Source organism: Hypanus sabinus, chromosome 21 (assembly GCF_030144855.1).
Source record: "Hypanus sabinus isolate sHypSab1 chromosome 21, sHypSab1.hap1, whole genome shotgun sequence".
Classification (NCBI taxonomy): domain Eukaryota; kingdom Metazoa; phylum Chordata; class Chondrichthyes; order Myliobatiformes; family Dasyatidae; genus Hypanus; species Hypanus sabinus.
The window spans coordinates 52,700,734-52,727,548 of NC_082726.1; the positions used below are offsets into that span (position 1 = coordinate 52,700,734).

General features: G+C 40.2%; 1 protein-coding gene and 1 non-coding gene across 5 annotated transcripts in view; one reads left to right on the plus strand and one right to left on the minus strand.

Moving 5' to 3' along the window:
- The window catches only part of lrmda (leucine rich melanocyte differentiation associated), a 1,063,446-nt gene that overhangs the window by 525,489 nt on the left and 511,142 nt on the right, over nucleotides 1-26,815 (plus strand). The window lies entirely within an intron of this gene.
- LOC132379280 (U6 spliceosomal RNA) lies at nucleotides 7,761-7,867 on the minus strand. The gene has a single exon (XR_009507356.1). It is a non-coding gene; the product is annotated as a U6 spliceosomal RNA (small nuclear RNA).

The following is a 26,815-nucleotide window of genomic DNA, read 5'->3' on the forward strand; positions in this document are numbered from 1 at the left end:
CACTAAACTCTGTCATCGCTTTTCCCTTGTACATCCTCGATGGACTGATAGGATGAAATTATCTGTGTAATTCTAAATGATCTCCTTAATCAGGAAAGTCAGGTAGATTCTTCCTTGCTCTGAAAAAGTTTATGTGGTGTAGCAAGTCGAGCTGTGGCCTCGCACTCCAGTGACCCCAGTTCAAACCTAACCCCGGGTTCTGCCTCTGTGCAGCCTGCACATTCTCCGAGTGCTCAAGTTTCCTTCTACATCCAGAAGATGGGTGGGTTAGTCGATTGATCGACCACTGTTGTGTGAAGTGAGCAAGGAGCTCTGGGAGCAGTGGACAGAAAGGTGAGGAGAATAAAATAGGTGGTGTTCATTAATAAGGACCCCCTTCACCAGAACGTGCCCCCTTCTCATTGGTACTGTCAGGAAGAAGGTACAGAAGCCTGAAATCATACACCCAGCAGTTCTTCCCCTCTGCCATCTGACTCCTAAATGGACACTGAACCCATGAACACCACCTCACTTTCTATCATTTCTGTTTTTGCACTATTTTTTATTTAACTATTTAATATACATATATTAAAGTGTAATTAATTATTTTTTCTGTACTTATCATGTATTGCATTGTACAGCTGCAATAAAATTAACAACTTTCATGGCATATGCCAGTGATATTAAACCTGATTCTGATTCTAAATAAAACAGAATTAGCATTGGATTAGTTTAAAATGGGTGTTTTATGGTCAGCAAGGTCCTGTTTCTCTGCTGTGTAACTCTAAAGCCAGCATAACATTTGGCCTCACACTGATAAAGTAGTAGTTTGTGTCCAACTATTGATTTATTTCTCTTGTGATAGGATTGACAAAGCAGACAGTGAACAAGTTGACCAGTACTGGGGCAAGTATTCACCCTGTTTCACATCACTTGAGATTTCCCCTGTTCAGAATTCCCTTTGGAGAACATGTGCTCGTCATGGCAGCGTGGAACATTAATTTTTATTCATAATGATTTTTATTCATAGTTCTTTCTTTGAGGTGGGAAGTTTTGTACTCAGCAAAGAATCACCTTTCTCCCCCTGAACCCACACCTCAGTGAGTTCTGCACCCACCACCATACCAAACATTTCTTCTGTTGCCTCCATCTACGAGTCTAATTCCCCACCCCACATCGATGCCTTCTTCTGTCTTCGCCTCTCCTCCTCTTCTTGGACAGCCTACTCTAATCTCTTGCCTGCCCAGGAATCTTTTCATCTCTCGCTGTTGAAAGGCCAATCCCAATGAAGGGTCTTAGAGCTGTTTATTCCTCTTCAGTAGTGTAGTGGTGAGCATGGTGCTTTACCATACCAGTGACCTGGGTATCGATTTCCACCATTGTCTGTAAGGAGTTTTTACATTGTCCTCATAACTGCTTGGGTTCCTTCGGGTGCTCTAGGGTTTCCTCCCACAGTTCAAAGGCGTACCAGTTGGTGAGTTAATTGGTCATTGTAAATTGTTCCATGATTAGGCTAAGATTATGAGTGGCAGGGCTCAGAGGCCTGTGCTACGCTGTGTCTCAATAAATAAATAAATAGCTGCTGCCTAACTTGCTGAATTCCTTCAGTACTTTGTGTATATTGCTCTGGATTTCCAGTATTTGCAGAATTTATTGTGTGCAGATTATTGTTACTGTCTTTTTTGCCCCATTTATACAGATATGTCAACTGTTTTTAAGCAAAATGTAAATATTCCTTATTTCTTAATTTAATGCTTCTTTTTGTTAAGAATATCTTAGTTTTGAAATGTCCCATTTAATTCCTGTAGATCTTCAATAATTAGTTGATTAGGTATTTTCATTAACGAGCAGGTGCACATTCTCTTTGTTTTTGCCTATGTTTGTTTTGTGCAAATTTTTGGTCCAATTCATTGGTATTTGGTAAATATCGCTAGAGGAAACTTCAAATTTAAAGCAGAGTGCAGGACAACAATGATAATTTTATTCAAAGAGCTATTCACTTTTATCGCAAGAGTTTAGCAATCATTGTTAGCTTTCATAGCAAATTTTAACCTTTGCAATGCAAGGTCCAGCTGGTAGCCTCCGGGTTGGTGGAACGCTTTTCAGCACCAGTGATCGTGATTCATTCAATTCTGCCGTTGTCTGTAAGGAATTGATGCTGTGTTTTTCTGACCACATGGATCTCCTCTGGGTGTTCTGGTTTCCTCCCACATTCCAAAGAGGTACAATATTACTGAACTGTAGGCAGGCCCTGTTGCCATTGGAAGCTTGGCGACACTCGCGGGATGCCCCCAATGCATGTAATCATTCTGTGTTGGTCGTTGATGCAAGCGAAGCATTTCAGTGGATGTTTCAAATCCACGTACATGTGATAAATGAAGCTAATCTTATCCTGGAGTGACCAACTCAAATTTTCTAAGCTGTTATACTATTTATGAGGGGTATTGGGTCGGTGAACTTGGTTGTCATGAGGCCAGTGGGTCTGGCCCACTGCAACTTTGCAACTTCCTTCTGAGATGAGGGGTGTGGGACATTGAGCAAAAGAGCAAGTTATGGGATAAAACAGTACCCAGCAAGAGCAAATTTAGTCATCAGGATGGTCAAAGGCAGACAAAGGAATGCCCGGTTAAGCTGCATTTGTTTCTTTGCTTGTGGATTAACGAGTGAAGCAGATGAACTTTTTCATGCAAAGGCTGGTGAGTATAGGGACCGAGCTGCCGGATGAAATCTTTGAAGCAGCTACAATTAATTTAAGGATCATTCAGAGGAATTATCTACAAAGCATGGGGGGTACATGGAGGGGCAGAGCTTAGAGGGGTATGAGCCAAACACAGGAAATTGGTACTAGCTGGATGGGCACTGTGGTCAACAGGGACTCAGTGGGTCAAAGGACCTGTACATGTGCCATGTTGCTCTATGGGCTGCAAGTGAAGAGATGCTTGAGAATGTGGAGACTTTAGGATGTGGTTTTCCTGGGAAATGGCTCAGCCATATCCAATCATTTGGAAATGTTGACCCTTGCGCTCGCCACAGTGAAGCACAGAACAGTATTTTTGTTTAGTAAATTAACATTAATGTGCACTTTCATTGGTGTCAATATTTTAATTTGATAAGACTTGACACAAATTCATTGGCAGTATTTATGCAATAACTTAGTTAGGTAAATAAATTAATCAGAACTGGAATAAATCCTGTGACTTATACGAAGGATATTTTTACAGATTTTTTGGAGTTGTTTTTCGTCACGGAATTTATCGAATTTATAGACACTATTTCAATAATGGCAAACTTCATGGGCTCTGAGAGCTTGTCTTTCTTTATTAATTAGTAGATTGCATAATGGAAAATTAACTATGAAATGCTAAAAAAGACAAATTATTTTTTATTTGTAAGTATAAATTAAAGATTTGGTTTGGGTAACATTTGTCATATTTAATTGCAGGTTCAATTAAAATTCGAGATAATGATGATTTATAATTGCTTCTATGTAATTTGATATTCATTAACTTACGCAGACACATGCTGATATTAGCTCATTATTTATGCCTTCCATTTGTTAAAAGCAGTCTTGTTGCAATCAGTCCTCACAAAGTTTTGTGAAACTTATGGGTGCATAGACCAACATGCAGCTTTCTGGATTTATCCACGTGTTAGCATTTGTTTTGTTGTCATCTTTAGGAGCTTCACTTCTGCTTACCTCAAATAAGATAGTAAAAGATACTGATTCCCCCACCCCACCCCATCCTTGTTTTAATTATGTTAAAATCTCAACGGCCATTAATATGGTTTGACAATCATTAATTATTTTCTATTCAGCTGCTCCGCATTTTTCAAGGTTTATTTTTTACTTACTCAGCTCCACATTTCCCTTGTTCAGCTGCGGTAAGAGTGAATGGATTGCGCATTCCTTCATCACGTGAAGCTACTTTGTTGCTTTGAAGGGATTTTGTGCCCGAGAAAAAGAGCCAAGTGGTGTTTGTGCTTTGGCGGAACGATGGGAACAGTAGGTTAACCCATAAGGAATAAAACTTAGCGATCTCGATTGCTGCTCAATGCCGAGCTTGAACCCAATATACTGTGTTAAATAGGTAGATTAATTACTTTGCTGCTCAGCTATTAAGGTACTCCATTACAATTCTGTACGTTAAATCTACCTTTTTTTTAAACTAGTACTAGCATTCTATGTCCTGCAATCTTCAAAAAATGTCTTGCCATCAGTGCCATCAGGAGAGTACAATTATGTTAATTATGTTATATGCTTGACTGAAAGCCTATGTGACATTATAATTTTCCTTTCACTCCTCAAATTACAAGACATTTCAGAGGTTTCCATGACCAGAACTGATTTCTATATTCATTTTCATCTGTTTCAGCTAATTGTCTTTTGCTTTAACCTTTTGCACTCGAGCACATAGCTGCTTTATGCACACTTTGGACATTACTGTCACAGGCTAGTAATAATTATCAAGCGTATTTAAGTAAAATAATAGAATCTTTATTAACTTCGCGTGGTCTCAAGGCCAATTTCAAGGTGTGAATGCATCGCAGTTGTGCACAAATTATTTTAATGCTGCCTTACAGAGCAAGCATCTGTCTTTTGTTTTAATGAATGGAGTACTGGGATGAGGCAGTAGTAGTGGGGTCAGATTGGGGGTTAATAGATTGGGAGGGGTGGGGGCCTAATCAAAAGCCCTTTAAAACTCAACTTTTAATTTTAGAAAAATAAGTTAGTTGGCCCATCACTCCTACTGCAGCATAAGCTACCAACAGCAGCTCCCCAGTGTCCTCTGTCCTAATCCAGGTATACCCAACTTCTTGGTGTCAGCTTCAAGGTCACATTATCAGGGTGTTCTTTGGCTGGCCTGTCATCTGGGGGGTTCCATGTGAACACCTGCCTGGTGATGTTCATACTTGGCCTACACAATGTGTGTCCCATCCATCCCTGTCTTCCTTTATCTATGGTTGATTGGCCCTGAATATATTGGTTCCACGGATTGTGGCTTTCACCACATAACTTCAAAGGTCTTCCAGGTGAAAATCCTTCTTCTCCCAGGGATGAGGTCTTTGGTGCTTCTTTTGGCATTTCTATAGCTCTAGCTTTTTACAGGATGGGGTTGCTAGCCCCATGCCCAACCCTCCTCTTTTTCCAGCAGGGCGTATGACCATCGATGGTGGAGATTTTGAAAAATAAGTCAAAAAGAAATTAGATGGAGAATGTATATAAGCTTATCCTCTTTTTCCATTCTTCAACAGTTAAAGATTCCAAACACTTCCCTTTGTATGACAAATATCATGAAAACTAAACTCTAGCAACATGATGATTTGTTTCTATCTTATATATTTTTTTTTAAATCACATACTGATCTACAAACCATGAAAAAAAAACTACTCATTATAGATCTCCATTTACCAAAATATTTATGACTACTAAAAATAACCAGCTATGTAATTATTAAAATAATTTTGGTCTTATTCCCACACATCACAGTATGAACAATGTAAACGATATTCTAATCAGTCTGACACTCTGCAGATAAGCTGGAGTTCGGTTATTCTGCTAGTTCGTTGTAAAAACTACAGTACCGTTAAACAGAAGCATGAACAATAATTAGAGAGCTGTTTCCGTAGAATCTTAGATACAGTGAAAGATGAAGCCATTAGGCCCATCAGGTCTGCTGGTTCCCAGTAGAACAATCCCATCATTCCCCACAAATTATCCTTTACCTTGTCACTTCTCCAATCCCTTTTTAAAGGAATTATCGATCCTACTTCAATGTTGAATTCCAGATCCCAACTATTGTGCGAGGGAGATAAGTTTCTTTATCTTGCTTCACCTTGTACATTTCGTCTCCAAGTGGTGCATGAATGATTCAACTCTAACTTACTTGCAGAGAGTCTGACTGAATAGCTTCTCTTTTACATTGCTCATATTATGTTGTGCAGAAATGAGACTAAATAATTTTAATAATTTAATACTCAGAACATTTTTGGTGGTTGTAAATATTTCAGTAAATGGGGGTCCATATTGGACAGTTTTTCTTTCATGATTTTAGATCTACTTGTGTACGCAATTAAGAAAATATTATATGGAAACTTGATTTTTTTGATATTTGCAATATAAAAACAAGTGTTTAAAAGGCTGTTTAACTGATGAAGTATACAAAAAGGACATAAGCTTGCACACATTTGTCTTTTGATCTCTTTGTTGCATGAGACAGTGAAGTCACTGCTAGTTCTTATATTCATTATGCATTGAGTAACAGTTTTTACATTTGTGCTCTGGTAATGTTTGGTAACCACTGCAAATTCTACTTCTTTACCCTCCTCGCACCCCCTCCTCCCCCCCAGATCAATATAACTGGAAACTGCGGACATGATTCAGTTAATATCTGTGTTGTCTTTTGTGATTTCCCCTGCATCCAGCCCTGCTCTCCCTCACATCCTAGATTTAAACTCTGTGGTGTAGAGAAGAAAGCCTTAGGACTGATCCAGACCAAGTGGAAATGTAGCAATGTCATTTAATAGAAAAATCCCTATTCAAACTGGATGGTTCCTTATTCATTTCCTCAGATTATCATCAAATTTATGTCACCAGCAAAGTAGCTTTATTGAGTTTCACAGATATATTCCTTTGCTTTTGTTGTCATTAGTTGGCACACTGACATTTTCATATATGTCTCTGCTAATGCCTCCAAATTACTCCATCCAGAAATGTAACAATTGAGCAGATAATTTTAATAAGATTTAGCTTGACTTCAGACTGTGCTCTTGCCTTTCTTTATAGAACGCAAATTGTAACCTGTTTTTAGAGCAGCACGATACAGTGAACTTTAATGGGATTTGACAACATCATATTAAGCACAACAACTCCGCATAATGTACCGAAAAATTGGACGTGAAATTGGAAACATAGCTGAGAACAAAGTAAATTTACATGGTTTGGTAGTTTGAATGTCTGATATCATATTCTCTCATGCAAGCCTCATGAAAGCAAGGGTTTAACAATGGATATCAGCAGAAAGTGCTTTTAAAGTTAAAGCTGATGGATGGCTTGTCAAAAAAAATAATTGTGCTTGTAGGAAAGTCTGGATGCGTGCTGAGGGGGAGAGAGAGGAGAATATACATAGAGGATGATGGGAAGTGACAGTGGTCTGTCAAAAAGCAGTGGCTGCCCAGAGAAGTGTGAAGCTGGAGCTGTAAGGTGGCAGTGTAGAACAGGCTGTCAGAGCAGGAAAATGGCTTTAATATGGTGAAAAGCAAAGGAATCCGCTTGTCAACCTGCTCAGTGGTGCTGAAAGAAGAAGGGAACACAGTGGAAAGGTGGAGATTGCAAGTGAAAAGTGCACAGAGAAACGTAGGGAGGAAAGTACGAATTTTAAAAATTGTTACCGACAGAAAAATGGCAATTAAACCCGGCCTGTCCTTTTGCATCTTGTTTGAATACGTTTATTTGAGCTGTCACTGATGATACAAATATTAGGCAGTTTTGTGTTCCTTCATTATCTTATATGCTGAAAGAACAACTGGATATACTTTCCTGGACTGTTGTAGATGAAGATTAAATCATTATTTTAAAACTCATTGCATTTCCTTTTAATGGAATCAGCATATGGTAACCTCAATTTATTATCAGACTTACCGTAAGGATTTAGGTAGGGCAAGAAATCAGGGTATGAAGGGTTATGGGGAGAAAACAGGGGATTGGGATTGAGAGGAAAATGGGTCAACCATGCAGATTGGATGGGGCCAAATGGCTTAATTCTGATCCTATATCTTTTTTTAAAAATATGGAACGCTTCCCAAATTTGGGTGTCATCCTTGCACAGGGGCCATGCTAATTTTCTCTGTATCGTTCCAATTTTAGTATACGTGCTGCTGAAGCGAGCACAATTCTGCTCCTATATCTTACAGTCCTATTTATGTGGATCACCTTATTAGTCTGTTTTTTTTTTAGAAGAAATAATTTCAGCCAGTTCTCTCTCGCTAGTTAGAAACAGAGATTGGTGGAAACAATACAGACTAGATGGGCTGAATGGCCTGATTCTGTGGTGTTCTCTGACTCTGTTCAAGCAGGTCAGTCAGCATCTGTAGAAAAAGGAACAGAGTTAATAGTTCAAGGTGAAGTTCTTTGCCCAGAAATGGGTAAGAAAAAGAAGTTGGTTTTAAGTTGTAGAGAAGGTAGGGTACAGGCCGAGTGGGCAACTATTCATATCTATTTACCTGTCCAATTGCCTTCTAAAATTTGTTAAAATGACTGCCTCACCCACCTCTTCTGGTAGCTTATTCCACATACAGAACATATTTGCCTTGGTGTAAAACAGAAGTTGCCCTTTAAGTTCCTTTAAATCTTTCTTATCTTGAACCAATGTCTTCTAGTTCTTGATTCCCCACCCTGGGGAAAAGACAATGTGCATTCTCCTTATCTATGCCCCTCATGATTTAAGAATTCCTCGATAAGATCAGCAATGCTCCTTGCATTTCCAAGAGCTCCTTCTAACTCATTCTTTCAAATTCTGGCAAGGACTTTATTTCTGAAGACAAAAGGCAAATAATCTGTAGTTGGAGACTTTGATATTGGCTCTGGAAGGTATCCCAGCTATGATGAAAGATCTTCAGTCTGAATTTGAAAACCACCCATGTTGATAGAGGGATGTACATGTTACCAAGCCAATGCCTTTCAGTAGTAAACAGTCAGAAAGTTTGAGAGGATGTGCCAGTGCTACTTAAATGTGATAAACTTGTGTTTGTATATTTTTGTGCCAGTGAAAGAAAATTGAGGAATCTGGGCTGGCGAAACAGCAAAATGAATAAGACACATAGAGTGTATTGAATTTGAATCAAATTGCAGTTATATGCACTTATTTCTGAGGAAGATAAAAGCTCTGTTTTATGTTGGCCACCTGACCTACTGTACTTGCAAGAGACAAATGTTTCTTCTATATTAATAATGTTGAAAGCAAATAATATCCTTGGCTTCAACTTAGACTCACTGCAGGATATTCACTGAAAAGTGCTCTTGAAATGGTGGGAATGGCCAGTAAATGGTAATTCTGACTTGCATTTGAGAAAAGCTCACAACAACCTATCAAACTCCAGACTCGTTTGTTTGAAGGCACCAAAGAATTTTAGTTGAATCTAAAAATCAAGGAACCCACTGTTTAAATCCAGTTGATGTTCCAATAATCTGATTTGTGACTCATCCAAAGCAGTGAAAAGTCCTAGTACAAACCACCAATGATAGTATCTGTGACCATTTCTCTCTAGTAGTGATCAGTTGTTGGGCATTCCACTAGCAACCTTCCTCCATAATCAGCCTCCTCTGGACCACCACAACCAGAATGGTTAGGAATTTCAGTCTTCTCTTTAGAAAACTCCAAGATGCAGATCATTGGGTCATTGGGAGACTCTCAGTGACTGCTCCATTACGTACAGGAATGGAACCCAGTGTGATCTTCTACTGCTGTAGCTGATCCACTTCAAACTTCGACGTGTTGTGTATTCAGGGATGCTCCTTTCTTTACTACTGTTATAATGCAGAGTTACTTGAGTTACTGTCAACTTCCTGTCAGCTTGAACCAGTCTGGCCATTCTCCTTTGACTTCTGTCATTAACAAGGCTTTTTTGCCCACAGAATTTCCTCTCACTCAATTTGTTTGTTTGTTTTTCACATCATTCTCTGTGAAGTCTAGAGACTATTGTGCGTGAAAATTTCAGGAGATCAGCAGTTTCTGAGACACTCCCACTGAGTGTACTTCCACACTTATAGTCAGTTTTCACCTGTGATGTTCCTCTGGTGTCTGTTCTACTCTTTTGCAATTTATCACCTGCATGCCATCAACTGCAAACACACTCGTGCATACTGATAGTAATTTGCTTCTCCTCTCCATCTTCACTACTAATTTTATGGTTGTTTTATTGACCAAATTTCCTCCAACTTTGTCATGAAGATTAAGACTAATGATTCTGCTGTCTAGTCCCTTTCTTTACTAAGCCAAATCTCTCCTCAAGCATCATGTACTTTGGCCCTTATCTCTTGATGTAACTATGATCCTACACACCTCTGGTTTCCTCTGATCTTCCTGCCCTTTGTGGGCTTGTTTCCTTGTACCAGTCTCACTGCTGTCAAATGTCACTTGCGCATCTCCCTTCTTGCTCCCATTGTCCGTAAGACCATAAGGCATAGGAGCAGAATTAGGATGTTCGGCTCTGCCTACTCCATCATGACTGACTTATTATCCCTTCCCTCTCAAACACATTCTCCTTCCTTCTCTCCATAACCCCTAGCATCCTTACTCATCAAGAATCTATCAACTTCTGATTTAAACATACCCAATAACTCTCACTGCACAATATACTGATGTGTACCTAATAAAGTTATGTCTCCTGAGTGTACATTCATGGTATTCTCCTGTTATAGCAGCACTGAGTTTCTGCCACGTGATTGACTGATTAGATATTTGCATGGTTTACAGGTGTATTTAATAAAATGCATATTCTATTAATCTGCATCTTGGAATATCCCAAAGAGATGGCTTTGAAATTCCTGATCACTCTGATTGTGGTCTTTCAAAATGTGGTAAATTCTGATATTATTCCTGTGCCTTGGAAGGTAGCAAATGTGACTCTGCCATTTAAGGAAGAGGGAGTACAATCCTGAGTACGGGATTAATGGTCAATTATTTAAGAGTGTAGATGAACAAAGGGACCTTGGGGTTCAAATCCATACATCCCTCAAGGTCACTGCACAGGTTGATAGGGTAGTTAAGAAGGCCTATGGGATGCTAGGCTTCATTAACAAGGGGATTGAGTTCAAGAGTAGAGAGGTCATGTTGCAACTCTACAAATCTCTGGTGAGACTGCACTTAGAGTATTGTGTTCAATTCTGGTCACCTCATTATAGGAAGGATGTGGAAGCTATGGAGAGGGTGCAGAGGAGATTTACCAGGATGTTACCCGGATTGGAGAACAAGTGATATGAAGCAAAGTTAGCAGAGCTGGGACTTCTCTCTTTGGAGCGTAGAAGAATGAGAGGGGACTTGATAGAGGTCTACAAGATTATGAGAGGCATAGATAGGGTGGATAGTCAGTACCTGTTTCCCAGGGCATCAACAGCAAACACCGGAGGGCATATGTACAAGATTAAGGGAGGGAAATTTAGGGGAGACATAAGGGGTAAATTTTTTACACAGAGGGTTGTGAATGCCAGGGATGGTGGTGGAGGCTAAAACATTAGGGATAGTTAAGAGCCTCTTGGACAGGCACATGGATGAAAGAAAAATAGAAGGTTATGGAGTAGTGTAGGTTTAGTACTTTTTTAAAGGATTATATGGGTTGGCACAACATGGAGGGCTGAAGGGCCTGTACTGTGCTGTAGTGTTCTGTGGTTCTATGATTCTATGGAGAGGAAGAGGGAGAGAAAAAGCTGGAATTATTGAACTATTGGCATAAGAACAGTGGAATCTTTAATAAATGATATAATTATAGAAGGCTGTGAATAACAGGATAGGCAAGAGTCAGCATAGAATAATGGAAGGAAAATTATGTTAGATAATTCTGCTTGACATCTTTCAGAATGTGGTCAGTAGTACAGATAACAAAAAGTTTATGAATATGATTTACTTGGATTTTTGGAAGGCTTTCAATGAAGTCCAAGATAGGGTTTGGTCAACAAAGTTAGAGTACAGAGAATTACAATTAATGTAGTGACATGGGCTGAAAATCAGTTTATGGGGCAGAAGCAAACAGTGGGAATAAACAGTTATTCTCCGTTTGACAAGCTGTTATGAGTGGCAGACTGCAGGGCTTGGTGCTTGTTCGCAGCCATTTGGCTGATGGGGCCAAATATTATCTTTCTGCATTTACTGATGATACCAAATGAGGTGAATTGTGACTGTGGAAGAGGATGTAAAGAAGCTTCAAAAGATATGGACAAACAGAGTGAGTCTGCAAGACCTGGTAAATGGAATATGATGTGGAAAAATCACAATGTCATCTAAAAGCTCCCTTCTGGAAGGCAATATGGGGCTGCTATTAAAACAAAAACTTCACACAATCTTAAAAGTTTCTTCCCCCGGCTGTTAATCAAATCAACCATTCTTGTTAGCACTCCCACCTGTCTCTATCTATTATCCCTGTCACTGCACTGTGAACACTTTAAACCACACTTTATAATGCTGTTTATATTGTAAATACTTGCTGGTATTTTTATATTTATACACATTTTATTCCATATCTGTATTTAAGCCTCTAACTTTATTTTTATTAAATGTTATGTGGCGCATTGGGCTCCATTTTTACCTTGCTGCTTGTGTCTGTATTTTACGAGGCCGAGTTGCTAGCTCAATACAACACTGATGGAAATCATGCAAGGAGCCTGCTGGATTCTAACCTAGGACCACCCACCTTGAAGTCCAGTGCTGAAGCCACTACACTACTGGCCGGCAACTTTATTTTTTAATTTCATTATTTACTCCATACAATGTTGTTGTCTTTTGTTGCATGCTGTGCCAACACACCACAGCAATTTCCTAGTACAACCAAATGTCTATAGCGAATGATGTCGATCCTTGATCCTTCCTCTCTTCGCGTAGAAAACAGAGGGGTGTGCAGTGATAGGGTTGATTTTGAAAGGCGGCTCCCTGTCCTTGAAGATGAGTCACTGATAGCCTGCAAGCAGTTCAGAAGGCAAATGTTACGTTAGCCTTTATAATGAGAGGACTTAAATTAAAAATAATGTTGCTGCAATTATGGGGTGTTGATGAGATTTCACCTGAAGGAAATACCGTGCTAATCGTAAAGCAAATGCCACAGATGGGCGTTTGGAATCATGAGGAGAGAGTAAATAGACCAGACCTATATTATTTGATGTTTGAAACAATGTAAACTGAACTTATTGAACCATAAAAATTCGCACAGGGTTTCAACTGGTTAACACACACAAAATGCTGGAGGAACTCAGCGGGCCAGGCAGCATCTAGGAAAAGAGTACAGTCAACATTTCAGGCCAAAATCCTTCAGCCGGTTAGCTGCTTTCAAAAGGAATGAGGAGAGTTTTGTCCATTGAATTCTTTGGAATTCTGTACCATGGGAGGCTGTGGAGCACAGAGTCATTGAGTACAGAGATGAGAAGAATTTTGGATATTAGCGAATCAAGGAATTTGGAGATTGTGCAGGAAAATATCACTGAAGAAGACGATAAGCTGTGATTTTATTAACTGCTTGAGCAGACTTGAAGGTCCAAATTGCCAAAAGAGTTAGCTACCAACCAAATTTGTTTATTTTGATCTTAAATTATGAAGGTGGAACAAATGGGTTTCTCCTATTATATTCTTATGTATCCATGTGTTTCCTGATGTTCTCATGACATTTAACCCTATCACCTTGTCACCCCTCTTATTCCCCATTTCATGATTATTTGTAGTTAGGGATTTATGTGTGGTGTATCTCTGCTGGAAAGTCATCATTAAAACATTTTTGATAGGGTACAAATCAGTTCATTATCTATTGTTAACAAACTGGTTCACTGTTAAATGTGATATTATGGAATAGGGTTTTATTGCAATGCTGACTCTGTACTGCATACGATATAATGCTAAGCAAATGTTCCTAATAAATCTTCTTAACTGGCTATAATTGCAAGCTATGATGCATTCATCTTGCCAAACAAGGAGTAATCGCCATTATCTGAGCATTTATCAAATCACAATAAACTTATAAATGCATCTTCACTTGCACTGAGATTAACCGTAACTTAAGAATTAATTGCACTTCTTCTTCTATTTGTTCCATATTCATAATTTAAGATTGAAATAAATTCGTTGGTCTCTGATTTCCTTTTGCATTCCGCCAAATAAAAGGTTTCGTTCTCTGCTGGCCATCCCTTCCACTTTTCTTATTGGCAGCTGACTTTATCTGGGGATGCCAATGGAAGAAATAAATTCTCATTACTATTCTTACTTCCTTGTTTTGAAATGTTTCATTTCTTAGTCTTTTTCATATGATTGTGATTACATTTTGATTGCAAAGTGGACCAGTGTACCATTTTCTTTTATGTTGGTTTTTGTTGATATTTTCAAGCAACTTAGTAGGTTTGTTTGATATTGAAAGCCATTACATCAGGCTGCATCTATAGAAGTAAATTAAGCATCAATATTCCAGGCTGAGACCCTTTCTGGTAAAATGCCACAGCCTGAAACGTTGACTGCTTGCTCCCTTCCGCAGATGCTGCCTGATCTGTTGAGTTTCTTCAGCATTTTGTGTGTTGCTCTGGATTTTCAGATTCTACAGAATCTCTTGTGTTTATTAACAGCCACTGATCATTTGGACAATCAGTAGTTGCCCTGTGACCTGTTTACATTGTACAATTTTCAGAGCTATATAAACACCAAAATGCTTATTGTGATCTTGAATCTGACAAGAGAATTTCAACGAACTTTCCCTGATATGTCAACATTACTCGATATTTAGGCTGATTCAATGTGTCAGAGTGGACTCTATAGTAATAATGTTGAGCCTTATTTCTTGACAGCTTCCACCAAAGTGTTCAATTCAACAGCAAAGTGCCGAAAACAAAAATCTGTGATTCTACTAACACCTTTGCAAGATCTCCATGAGCTGCAGTGAGATCAGAGCAAAATCCATCATTGGATTCATATAGCATGCATCTGGTGACTCTGCAGTTTGGAGTCCTGTATTCTTTTGAATGAATTCTTTTGAAGTCCACTAATTCCAATCTGGGTGGTGCACATTCAGTCAAAGTAATGTGGCTGTCTAAACTATCATGGTTATCCTAAATGTATGTTCTGATCTCCTGCAGAGAAAATTTACAAGGATGTTGCCTGGATTTGAGGACCTGAGTTATAGGGAAAGGTTGATTAGATGAGGACTTTATTCGCTAGAGCTTAAGAGAATGAGGGGAGATTTGATAGAGATATACAAATTATGAGAGGTACTGACAGGATAAATGCAAGCAGGCTTCTTTTCATGGAGGGTGGGTGAGACTAGAGCTAGAAGTCATGGCTCAAAGGTGAAAGGTGAAATGTTTCACAGGAACATCTTCACTCAGTGGGTGGAGAGAGTGTGGAATGAGCCACCAGTGTAAGTGCTGGATGTGGGATCCATTTCAACATTTAAGAGAAATTTGGACAGGTACATGGATAGGAGGGTGATGCAGGAATATGGTCTGGGTGAAGGTCAATGGGTCTAGGCAGAATAATAGTTTAGAAAGGACTAGATGAGCTGAAGGACCTGTTTCTGTGCTGTAATGTTCTATGACTCTTCACTGCACTACATGTAGATCTTGCAGACATGTAAGCACAACTACAGATTATTGTTTCCAGACAATCTTTCAGCCAATCAGCTGCCCTCCACCCCTCCATTGAATCTGTCTACACGTCCTGCTGCCTCATCTAAGCAGTCAATGTAACCAAAGACCCCTCCCACCCTGTCAGTCTCTCTTCTTCCCTTGAGAACACAGTTCAAGGACAGTTTCTATCCCAATGCTATAAGATTCTACAACAGACCTCTTTTATGATAAAGGTGGTCCTTTTATTTCTCATTCTACCTCAACATGAACTTTCCACTTTATTGGTCTACTGGCATTGTGATAATTCTGCATCTATCATGATATATTCTGAGTAACACACACAAAATGCTGGAGGAACTCAGCAGATCAGACAGCATCTAAGGAGAAGATGCCATTGTGGGCTGAGACCCTTCATCAGGAGCCTTTATGAGTCCTGATGAAGGGTCTCAGTCTGAAACATTGGCTCTTTGTTCTTGCCATAGATGCTGCCTGAGCTGCTGAGTTCCTCCAGCATTTTGTGGAGTTATTCTGAATTTCCAGCATCTGCAGAATCTCTTGTCTTTACTCTATATTCTGCATTCTGTTGTTGTTTGTCGCTTTATGTCGTGTCAATGCACTTAAATATGGAATAATCTGTTTGGATGGCATCACTGTATATTTGTAAGTGTGACAGAAATAAACCATTTACCACCACAGTCTATGGAACATGCACTTCTTTATGGTAACATCGGATATCAGCATCCAAATGACCTAAGTCTCAATTTTAAAAGTCACATCCATTGTACTCCCCCTCCTCTGCCTTTCAAATCTACTCCTCAGCTTTTTTTCTCCAGTCCTGCCGATAATAATTGTACTTTTTTCCATAGATACTGCCTGGACCGCTGACTTCCTCCAGCATTTTGTGTGTGTTGCTCTGTTGTACTCAGATGGTCCACGATATCAGCCCTCTCTGTCTCTGTGCCATTTTCAGGCATTACAACCTTGTAACAACCTTTGCATTTTTCCACAAGGGATGTAACCAGGAATAACCTTTTGGCTTTCTCATTCCTTCCCTACCTTTCAACTTGACCAGTGTTGAACTTTGCCTCATTGCTACTTTCCTATATGAATCCCATATCTTTTCATTCCCTTACTGTCTCAAAATCAATTGCTGTCTCTTTAGAATACCGAGTCTCTGCATCGCACTTGGATACAGGATTCCACAGATTTTCTGCCCTTGGGGTGAAGAAATTTCAATTCATATCTGTACTGAATGGTGAGCTGTTACTTTGAAACAATAACCTTTGGTTCTAGATAAGCAAGCTGGTGGAAACAGGAAGTCTACATCTACCCTATGAAGCTTTGTTTTCCAGGGAGGTTGTTTCTTATTCTTAAATACTAGAGAGTATAAATTGTCCTGTGATTAGGCTAGTGTTAAGTACGGTAGGTGTGTGGCTTGTTGGCCTGACAGGCCAGTTCTGCACTGTATCATATCTCTAAATAAATAAATAAGCTCGATCGGCTTCGTGTTCTGTTTGTGTGACAAATCGGCTCTTCCAGGAATTAATCTGGTAAACTTTGCTCATTCCCTGTGTAGCAGAACCTGGTGAGATCTATGCACAGGCCTGCTCTCCCTACCTAAGGATATTCTCCTTTGCATAAGGAGACAAGACCTGCGCACAATGCTATGCAATGCAATTATGCATTTGTACAAAACGCCCTTTTATAAGAGGAACAAAGTGTCTCCATGCTTGTACTAGTTCCTCCCGCAATAAACCGCAAATACTGTTTGCCATATTACTTGCTTATTCTGCCTGCATCTTGACTCATATTTATTCATATAAAAAAGGCATCCAAGTCCCTCTCAACACATGACAGTCTCTGATAGCGAAGAAATATTTCATATTCTTGTTTTTTTGCCATTAAGGTGAAGTACCTTGTATTTTTCCATGCAATATTCTTTCTTCCATGCACTATTCCATTCAAATAAACAGTCTGAGTCATGCCAGTGCTCCTCCCACCCACCAAAACGGGTATCATCACCTAAACTTGGATCCATTGCATTTTGTTCTCTCACTCTAAGTAACTGAGGTTACTTGGAAAGAGCTAGGACCCCAGTGCCAATGTCCACTAAATGTAGCCTCCCAACTGGAAATCTTTTATTTTCTGTTTTCAGCCCATTAACTGAGCCTCAGTTCATGCCTGTACTTTTCCCAAGACTAGTGCAGCACAGGTGACATGTTGGGGGGACACAGCAAGTCAGACAGCATCTCAGCCTGACCTCTGTAGATTCTGCAGGTCCTGCAGAGTTCTTCCAGCACTGTGTGTGTGCGTTGCTCAGGATTTCCACCATCTGCAGAGTCTATTGTGTCTGCCTGTACCAGTTGTGTTTTGTATTCTTTTATGGCATCTTATTGAAGATGTTCTGTAAGTCCAGACACACCAGATCATTTGCTTTGTACCCTGCTTGTTGCAACTTCAGAATTCCAAGAGAAGAGAAGCACGTAAAGGGTGCGTAAAGGATGGTATGGTAGCATGGCGGGTAGCATAATGCATTACAGCGGCAGCAATGGCGGCTAGGGTTCAATTACCACCGTGATCTGTAAGGAGCTGGTGTGCTCCCCCCTATGACCACGTAAGTGCTCCAGCTTCTTCCCACATTCCAAAGACATGTAAGATTCATGTTTCAAGATTGTCATTCATCAGTACGCGTGTGAAAAGGATGGCAAGATTTAAAAATCTCAATAAGCATTGTGAACAGAATAAAGCACAAAAAAACACTGAATACAAATATAATAACAATCCTATAAAACACAATGCACTTATATGCAAAGACAGATTGTATGTGCATAAAGTGACACTGGGAGATATCTGGTGGGATGGGTTAGTGAGTGGGGGTGTTGATCAGCCTAACAGTTTGGGAGAAGTAACAGCTTTTGAGTCTAGTGATCATGATGTATTCTCCTCCCTAATGGGAGTGGGACAAACAATCCATATACAGGGTGTGTGGGATCTTTCATGATATTGCTGGCCTTTTTCCGGCACTTTTCTGTATATATGTCCTTAATGACGAGTGGGCTGGTACTAAAGTTCAAAGTACATTCTATTATCAAAGTAAATGCATATCACCATATCCAACCCCGAGACTCGTTATCTTGTGGGCAGGCTCAGCAAATCGATAGAATAGTATCTATAACAGGATCAATGAAAGATCAACCGGAATGCAGAAGACAATAAGCTGTGCAAATGCAAATATAAATAAATAGCAATATATAATGAGAACATGAGATAATGAGATAAAGAGTCGGTAAAAGTGAGATCATTGATTGTAACCCGTGATACAGGTTAGGATTAAAAGAATTGTGGGCTATGCGATATTGGCTTGTGGGCTGTTCCCAGTGCAATCCTCAGACTGTGTTGGTCATTGACTCAAATGACTCATTTCACTGTGCTTCGATGTAAATAGGACAAATAAAGCTCAAGCTAGCTATCCTATTACCATAATCCTTAATAATGATTTTCAGCTTATTCCACACTACTAGTGTCAGGCTAAATATTTAGTGGCTCCCTGCTTTCTCTTCCCCTCCTTTCATAAAAGTGAGGTTCCATTTGTTACCTTCCAGCTGTGTGAACTGTTCATGAATCTGTGGAACTTTGGAAGATAACAACCAGTGCCCTCATTATCTGCACAGCCATCTCCTTCAAAGTTTAGGGTGAAGGTCATTAGGTCATGAAATTTATTGCCTTGCATTCCTCTTAACTTCTCCAAATACTCATGTTTACAAATGCTAATTTCTTTGAGGTTTCTCATTCACTTCAAGCCTTTTGTTCTCCACTATTTCCAGAAGATTTTCTTGCTTTAAGGTGGACACAACATATTTCTCTGCCAATATACTGCTCAATTTCACTGTAGTTCTACTTGTCTCAGTTTGGACGGAGACATATTACTTCATGTTTTTTTACAGGTCTATTAAACCTTTTACCACCAGCTTTTATGTTTTACACGACATAATCTTGTACTTTGCTTTCACTGCTTTGGTCCTCCTTTGCAGAATTCTGAAATCCTCAGACTTGCAACTTTTTCTGGCAATGTGATATATCTTTTCCATTAATTTAGTGCTACCTTTTATTTCTTTTGAGAGCTACAGCTGGTCCCCTCTTCCTACTCGCCTGTCATGCATTAGAGGGACCTTTATTATAAGACATAGACATCAGAGTGGAATTGGGCTATTTGGCCCATCGAGTTTGCACTGCCTCTCCATCATGGCTGATTTATTATCCCTCTCAATCCCATTCTCCTGCCCTCTTCCCATAACCATTGGCACCTTCACTAATCAAGAACTTCTGCTTTAAATATACCCAATAACTTGGCCTCCACAGCCATCTGCGGGAATGATTTTAAAAAGCAAACACGAGGAAATCTGCAGATGCTGGAAATTCAAGCAACACACACAAAATGCTGGTGGAACACAACAGGCCAGGCAGCATCTAAAGGGAGAGGTCAAGTCCTGACGAAGGGTCTCGGCCCGAAACATCAACAGCGCTTCTTCCTATAGTTGCTACCTGGCCTGCTGTGTTCCACCAGCATTTTGTGTGTGTTATGGGAATGATTTCCACAGATTCATCACCTTCTGGCTAAAGAAATTCCTCTTCACCTCTGTTCTATAGGGATGTCCCTCTATTCAGTGGCTGTTTCCTCTGGTTCTGGACTCCCCCATTATAGGAAACATCCTTTCTACATAGTTGTAGTTATATATTAATACTTTAAAGGTAAATGGTTGTTTGTTGCCCAGTCCACCATTGTCAGCTCATGTCTCACACCTTTGCAGTTTGCTTCATTCTGCTTTAATACCCTGTTTTAACATTCTACTAAAACACTTCAATTTACAGTAATGTGCAAAACTCTTAGGCACCCTCACTATCTATAGAGGAAGGGAGAGGGGAGGGAGTGGGAAGCACCGGAGAAAAATTCTGTAATGATCAGTAAACCAATTGTTTGGAATCAAATGAACTTGCATGGTATCTCAGGGATGGGTGTGTCTGTATCCATGCCAGTCCCCGCTACTGGCCCACTGGCATTCCTTCTCTACCGTGTGTCCCCCACCCCTCCTGCAATGCCCACCTCATCATTAACAACATTCTTTGCTCCTGCCAGATTTACAAACACACTTTGCACTCCACATTGACAAATACAGTATTGTGGGAAAATTCTTAGGCACCCTAGCTCACGCGTTCTCATATTCATTCTCATTCATTCTTTCTCTCTCTTTCTCTCTTCCCCCTCTCTCTCCCCCCTCTTTCTTCCCCCTCTCTCTTCCCCCTTTCTCTTCCCCTTCTCTCTTGCCCCCTCTCTCCCCTTCCCTCTCTTCCCCCTCTCTCTTCCCCACTCTCTCTTCCCCCTCCCCCTTTCTCTCCCCCTCTCTCTCTCTTCTCCCCTCTCTCCCCTCCCTCTCTCTCTTCCCCTCTTTCTCTTCCCTCTCTCTGTTCCCTCCCTCTCTCTCCCCCCCTATATATATACAAACATTTCTGTATGTGTGTGTATGTGTATCTGTGTGTGTGCGCCTAAGATTTTTGCACAGTACTGTATCTGACATTTTATCTTTTTTATGATCACATAGCTAAATTTTCCCTTGCTGCCATATCATCGATTAACTTTTCTCATTCCACGAACTAAACCTGAAGTAGTCTGTTCACTTGATCAAAGTACTAACTTCAAAGGCCATTTCTTATGCACATCAGCAACAATGCAGAAGTTGGATTCATGCCATTTTGGTTTGTCTTGTCTAAATGTAGACTGAAGTCTTCCATCACGATTGTATTGCTCGTATCTTTTGTGCCTTTAAATTACTGATTTATAAAATCAGTAATTTTATTGAGTATGGGAAGGAGGGGAGATCTTATAGAGGTGTAGATTAAGAGGGTGTAGATAGGGTGCATGTAGGTTTTCTTTCCCCCTCATGGTGGGCCAGACTAGAGCTAAAGGTCATAGGGTTAGGGTGAAAGGTGTGAAACTTCAGTCACAGAGTGTGGCACTGGTGTGCAATGAACTGCCAGCAGAACTGACTGAAGTGGCTTCAATTGTAACATTTAAGAGAAGTTTCAATAGGTCCATGGTTGAGGGGGATATAGTGTTGGTGTCGATAGTTGGGCCTGGATAGATCAAGTCAGCATGGAATTGATGGGCTGAACCGCCTGTTTCTGTGTTGTAGCACTACATGACTATAAAATTTGGGTTCCATATGAAAGAAAGGATGTGCTAATATTGGAGAAATTTCCAAGGAGGTTTATAAGAATGATCCTTTCGAGGAGTGTTTGATGGCTCTGGGCCTAAACTCGCTAGAGTTTAGAAGAATGAGTGGAGTGGTGAGCGTGTTTCTCATTAAAAGCTACCAAATATTGAAAAGCCCCGAAAGAGTAGATGTGGTGAGATTGTTTCCAATAGTAGGAGAGTCCAGAACCATATGGCAGAATAGAAGGATGTCCCTTTAAAACAGAGATGAGGGATTTCTTTAGCCAGAGAATGGTAAACCTCTGGAGTTCACAGGTGGGTGTGGAGTCCAGGTCAGTTTGTCTGACTTTCTAAGCAGAGGTTTATAGGCTATTCTTTAGTAAGGGTGTCAAAGGATACGGGAGAAGGCAGAAGAATGGGGTTGAGAGGGAAAATAACCAGCCAGGATTGAATGGGCTGAATGGCCTAATTCTGCTCCTATATTTAATGGTCAAAGCTATCACTAATATTTCAGAATCTATGAACAACTCCCACCAATGTCTCCACCCCTCAGTGTTTTGTGACTTCACCATATACAATTTCATTTGTTGATCCACATTAGTCCAAACTTTAATAACAGATCTACTCTTCTCCCTGTTTTTATTTTGTCTCGTTTGAGAAGATAAGCTTCCTGGAATATGTAACTCCCAGCTCTGCCTTTGTAATGGCCATGCAGTTATTGATGTTGATATGTGCTATTAATTTGCTTATTAACTTATTTCATTTAGTTTTTTAGCGATGCAGTGCAGAGTAGGCCATTCCAACCCTTATAACCACGGCACGCCCCCCCCCCCACCCAACAAACCCAATTAACCCTAACAAAACCACAGAACAGTTTTTAATGAGCAATTTTCCTACCTGGTACTTCTTTGGACTGTGGGAGGAAACCAGAGAGGCCGGAAGAAATCCCATGCATTCCACAGGCAGGACGTAGAGGGACTCTTCACAGAATGGCACCAGGATTAAACTCTGAGCTCCAGCACACCCCGCGCTGTAATTGCGTCACGTAAACCAATACACTACCGTGGCGGTTGGCATGCTGTATTCATTATAGTTGCTGGATATACTCCGATAAACTGCCTTCAGATTAACCTTTTTGATATTTTTTCCATGCTCTGCCTTTGACTTCAGGTATACTGTTATCTTTGCCCATTCTGTATTGTCTTCTCATCCTCAGTAGTACTTTGTCTTCAGTCATCCAAGCCCAATGCCCTTAAATTCCTAATCTCTCTCTTCAGTCCTTCACTTTTTTCTCTTCCTTTAAGATTCTCCTGAACCTTTGGCTCATCAACCAACTTTTTGTCATCAACAGCATCGCACAAAATGCTGGACGAGCTCAGCAGTTCAAGCAGCATCTATGTAGGGGAATGAACAGTCGACATTTCGGGCCAAGACTCTTCATCAGGACACTAGCTTGTAACCTACTCTGTTTGAATAGACTGCCTTTACTAAAGAGTACTTTGGCAGCTTTGCTAGATTCAGGGCACCATATAAGTGCAGCCTGCAGTTGTTGGGACATAAAATCAGGAGTGTTGGAGTCCAGCTTCAATGACTCTTGATCCCATTCAAAACAAAATAGGCTGAATGACAACCAGTGTCTCTGCCTGTTAAAACAACTACTCCCTTGATCATTAACACAATCGCTTAAGAGTATTCTTTTATTAAGATGTACTGTAGAGACAGGCAGAAGCTTTTTTTGGTGCCATTGCTTATGTTCATAAGCTCCAGTAGGACATGGATGGCATTTGCATAGAGCTGCTGGCACTGCCAGTCTCCTTACTGTCTAAACGGGGATATAGCCCTGATTTAAGTGTAAGTTGATGCACATCCTTTGCAACTATATCAAAAATCCTGCTCCTGGACCAACGTGGTACAGAAATAAAGAGGACCTTCACCATTTATACCATGGTTGTTTACTAAGGCAGGACAATGCCACTGTGAGTGGGGCTGCTGACACACAACTAGTGCAGTGAGCTCAATTTCAAAGTTTAGGAGAAGTTTGGAGGGTACATGGATGGCTGAGTTATGAAGTGCAATGGCCGGGGTGGAGGTGGATGGCAGTAGGCAGTTTAAATGGTTTGGCACGGACTAGATGGGATGAAGGGCCTATTTGTACGCAGCACTTTTTGACTTTTCTAACTTTGAGCGGAGCAACCTGAGTTCATTCCTGACCTCCAATGCTGTCTATGTGGAGTTTGCCAGTTCTCCCTGTGACTGTGTGGGTTTTTTCTGGAAGCTGTTTCCATATTTCAAAGACAATATAGTTGTACTTACGTTGAGTATTAGAATCTGCAGGTAGTTGTTGTTAATGCTGAGAATGAAATGGGATTTGTGTAGGGTTGGTACCAATGGATGCATGCTGGTTGGCATGAGCTTGATGGGCTGAATCGGCTCTTTCTGTGCTTCATGACAGCAAGAAATTTGGGAAGAGCGCCTGTGAATGGGCAATTGGTGTCCTTGTAAACCCTACATCCTGACAATGCATAAAAAAAATCATTAGATCAAACTTTGATGCAAGAACAATCTAACTTGCTGGAGGAACTCTGCAGGTCAGGAAACAACTATAGAGGAAAATGGACAGCCAACATCTCCACCCAAAACACCAACTGTCCATTTTCCCCAGCAATTGAATTGCTCCAACATTTTATTTGTTGCTCTAAATTCCAGCATCTGCATTCACTCATGTCTCCATAGATCAATCTTTGTATTGCTTATAGCTTCCATTGACTATGAATTTTGGATTAATTTTAGAAATTTCTGACATCTTCATATAAAAATGTACCTTTAACTTCTATTGGTGTCAGTCAGTCTCTGTGACGGTAAAACCATAAGACATAGGAGCAGAATTAGGCCATTCAGCCCAATTGTTTGTTCTGCCATTCTATCATTCTGTCTATTATTCTTAACATTCTCTTGTTTTCCTTCCATAACCTTTGAAGGGCTGAACTGTGCTTTAAGTACTGTATACCCAATGACTTGGCCTGCACAGCAATCTGTTGCAATGAATTCCACAGATTCACCACCCTCTAGTTAAAAAAAAAATTGCTCCTCATACATGATCTGTAGATGCTGGAAATTCCAAAGCAACGTCCACAAAATGCTGGAGGAACTGCAGGCCAAGTAGCATCAATGGAAAAGAGTAAACAGTAAGAGTAAAAGAGTTTACTTGTATTTTGGCTAACATATGGAGCAAATTGTATATTTTCCCAAAGCATTAATATCTTGAATTGATAGCTCAAGATGAGTCTTGATGAAGGGTCTCGGCCCACAATGTCGACTGTTTACTCTTTTCAATAGCTGCTGCCTGGCCTGCTGAGTTCCTCCAGCATTTTGTGTATGTTGCTTTAGAAATTCCTCCTCATCTCTGTTCTAAAGGGATATGCCTCTATTAGGGCGCTGTGCCCTCAGGTCCTGGACTCCTCCACCATAGGAAACATCCTCTCCACATCCACTCTATCTGTGATATCTTTATCTGAGTTATCTGCAGTTTTGTTTTTTTTTAAATCATTCAGCTTGCATTAATTTGTGGCCATTGTGTGTCTGTATTTTTACATGAAATGAAAATGTCAGGTGTTTTTTGACTAGAATTAATTTTTTGTGACCTGTGAAAATAGCAGTTTTATCCTCTGGTGTGGTTTCCTTTCTCAGTGAAGGAAAATGATCACTTTGTTTATAGTACAATGGAAGTAAGATATTCAGTAAATCTGTCACTCGATGGGAAATGAGAAAATGGGTAATAGGATCCAACTGCTTATGCTGTTCTCTGTAGGGCAGCGACTACCAGGAAAGTTGGAACTCTCTTTACTTGTATCTTGGCCAACATATGGAGTAAATTGTATGTTTTCCCAAAGCATTAATGTCTTGATTTGACAGCTCAAGATGACAAGGGCTTATGGGCCTGCAATTCTTCAGGCAAACCTGAAAATTTAGATTTCTTGCATTCTGCCAGCAATTTCTGAAGCATATAATCTTGTGCACAGGACCTAAAAGAGTGCAGGCAAAGAAAGAACATTGCTACCTAATATGGCAATAATCTTTCACATTTTGTCAATCTTTTTGCAAAGCTTTCATCCAATTAGATTGAAGTTTCATTGAAGTTTAAAAAAAACGTACGCACTATTTGAGATGATTTTTATTCTGTTCACAGCTGAAGTGTTGCCACTTGAAAGTAGAGAGTAATGTAGTCTGTACAACATGTGTAGGGAAGAAACCAGTCCAAGAGCTCTGAGGGTGCAGGAATTTAGATGCAGTTTTTCCACCACTTGGATTTGAATCATACGCCAGAATGATGGGTTAAAGTGCTTTGTTGCCTGTAAAGAAAAAAATATTAAATTAGATAATAACATCCTTCTTCATGCGCCATTAGTAGGCAAACAACTGCAACAGCAGATTCAGCAGGTCAGTGACTTGAAGCATAGCGATTAGCATGACGCTAGTACAGCTCGGGGTGTTCCTAAGTTTGGAGTTCAATACCAGCAACATCTGTAAGGAGTCTGTATGTCCTCCTCATGGAATGCGTGGCTTTCCCTGTGCGCTCCCGTTCCCTGCCACAGTCCAAAGGTTTACCAGGTAGGTTAATTGGTCATAGTAAATTATACTGCGATTAGGTTGGGGTTAATCAGGGTTGCTGGGGTAGCATGGCTTCAGTGACTGGAAGGGCCCGCTCTTTGCTGCATCGCTAAAAAAATAAGTGAATAGATGGATGTTAATTCTCCATCTCTCTCCCAAGCTGCTACCCTATATGAGAAGAATCAACAGTATTTTCGGCCTTCTGTAAACTTTAATTGGAGTTGTACATAAGCCAAAGAACAGTGGTGGTAAAGTAGACCTTACATAAATCAGGAAACTGGAGACATATGTGGTAACAGTAGTAATCACAAGGGTTTATTCCACGTAGTCACTAGGAAAACTAAATTAGTGGCAATAAGGCAGCAGATTGCTTCTTTGAGTGTATTAAGAGATCAGTATTTTGAGAAAACATCCTTGAGGAAGGACAGAGCAATGCCATGGATGTAAAGCACATAAATTTCTAAAAGACATATGATGTGGTTTTACAGAACAATATATTGAACGTGTGAGTCTGAAAATAATTGAAGGAACGAAGTTGTCTTCAAAATAGCAAGCAGTGATTAGGGGTAAAAGGTCACTATTCAGAGTCTCCTGTTGAAAGTTGGGCCCATAAATGCCGCTGATTGAGCCATGAATGTTTCCAATGTACATCAGTGATTAGGGTACCAACTGAATGGGCCCAAAATGTCTTTTTCTTGTACTGTTGTGCTCTATGA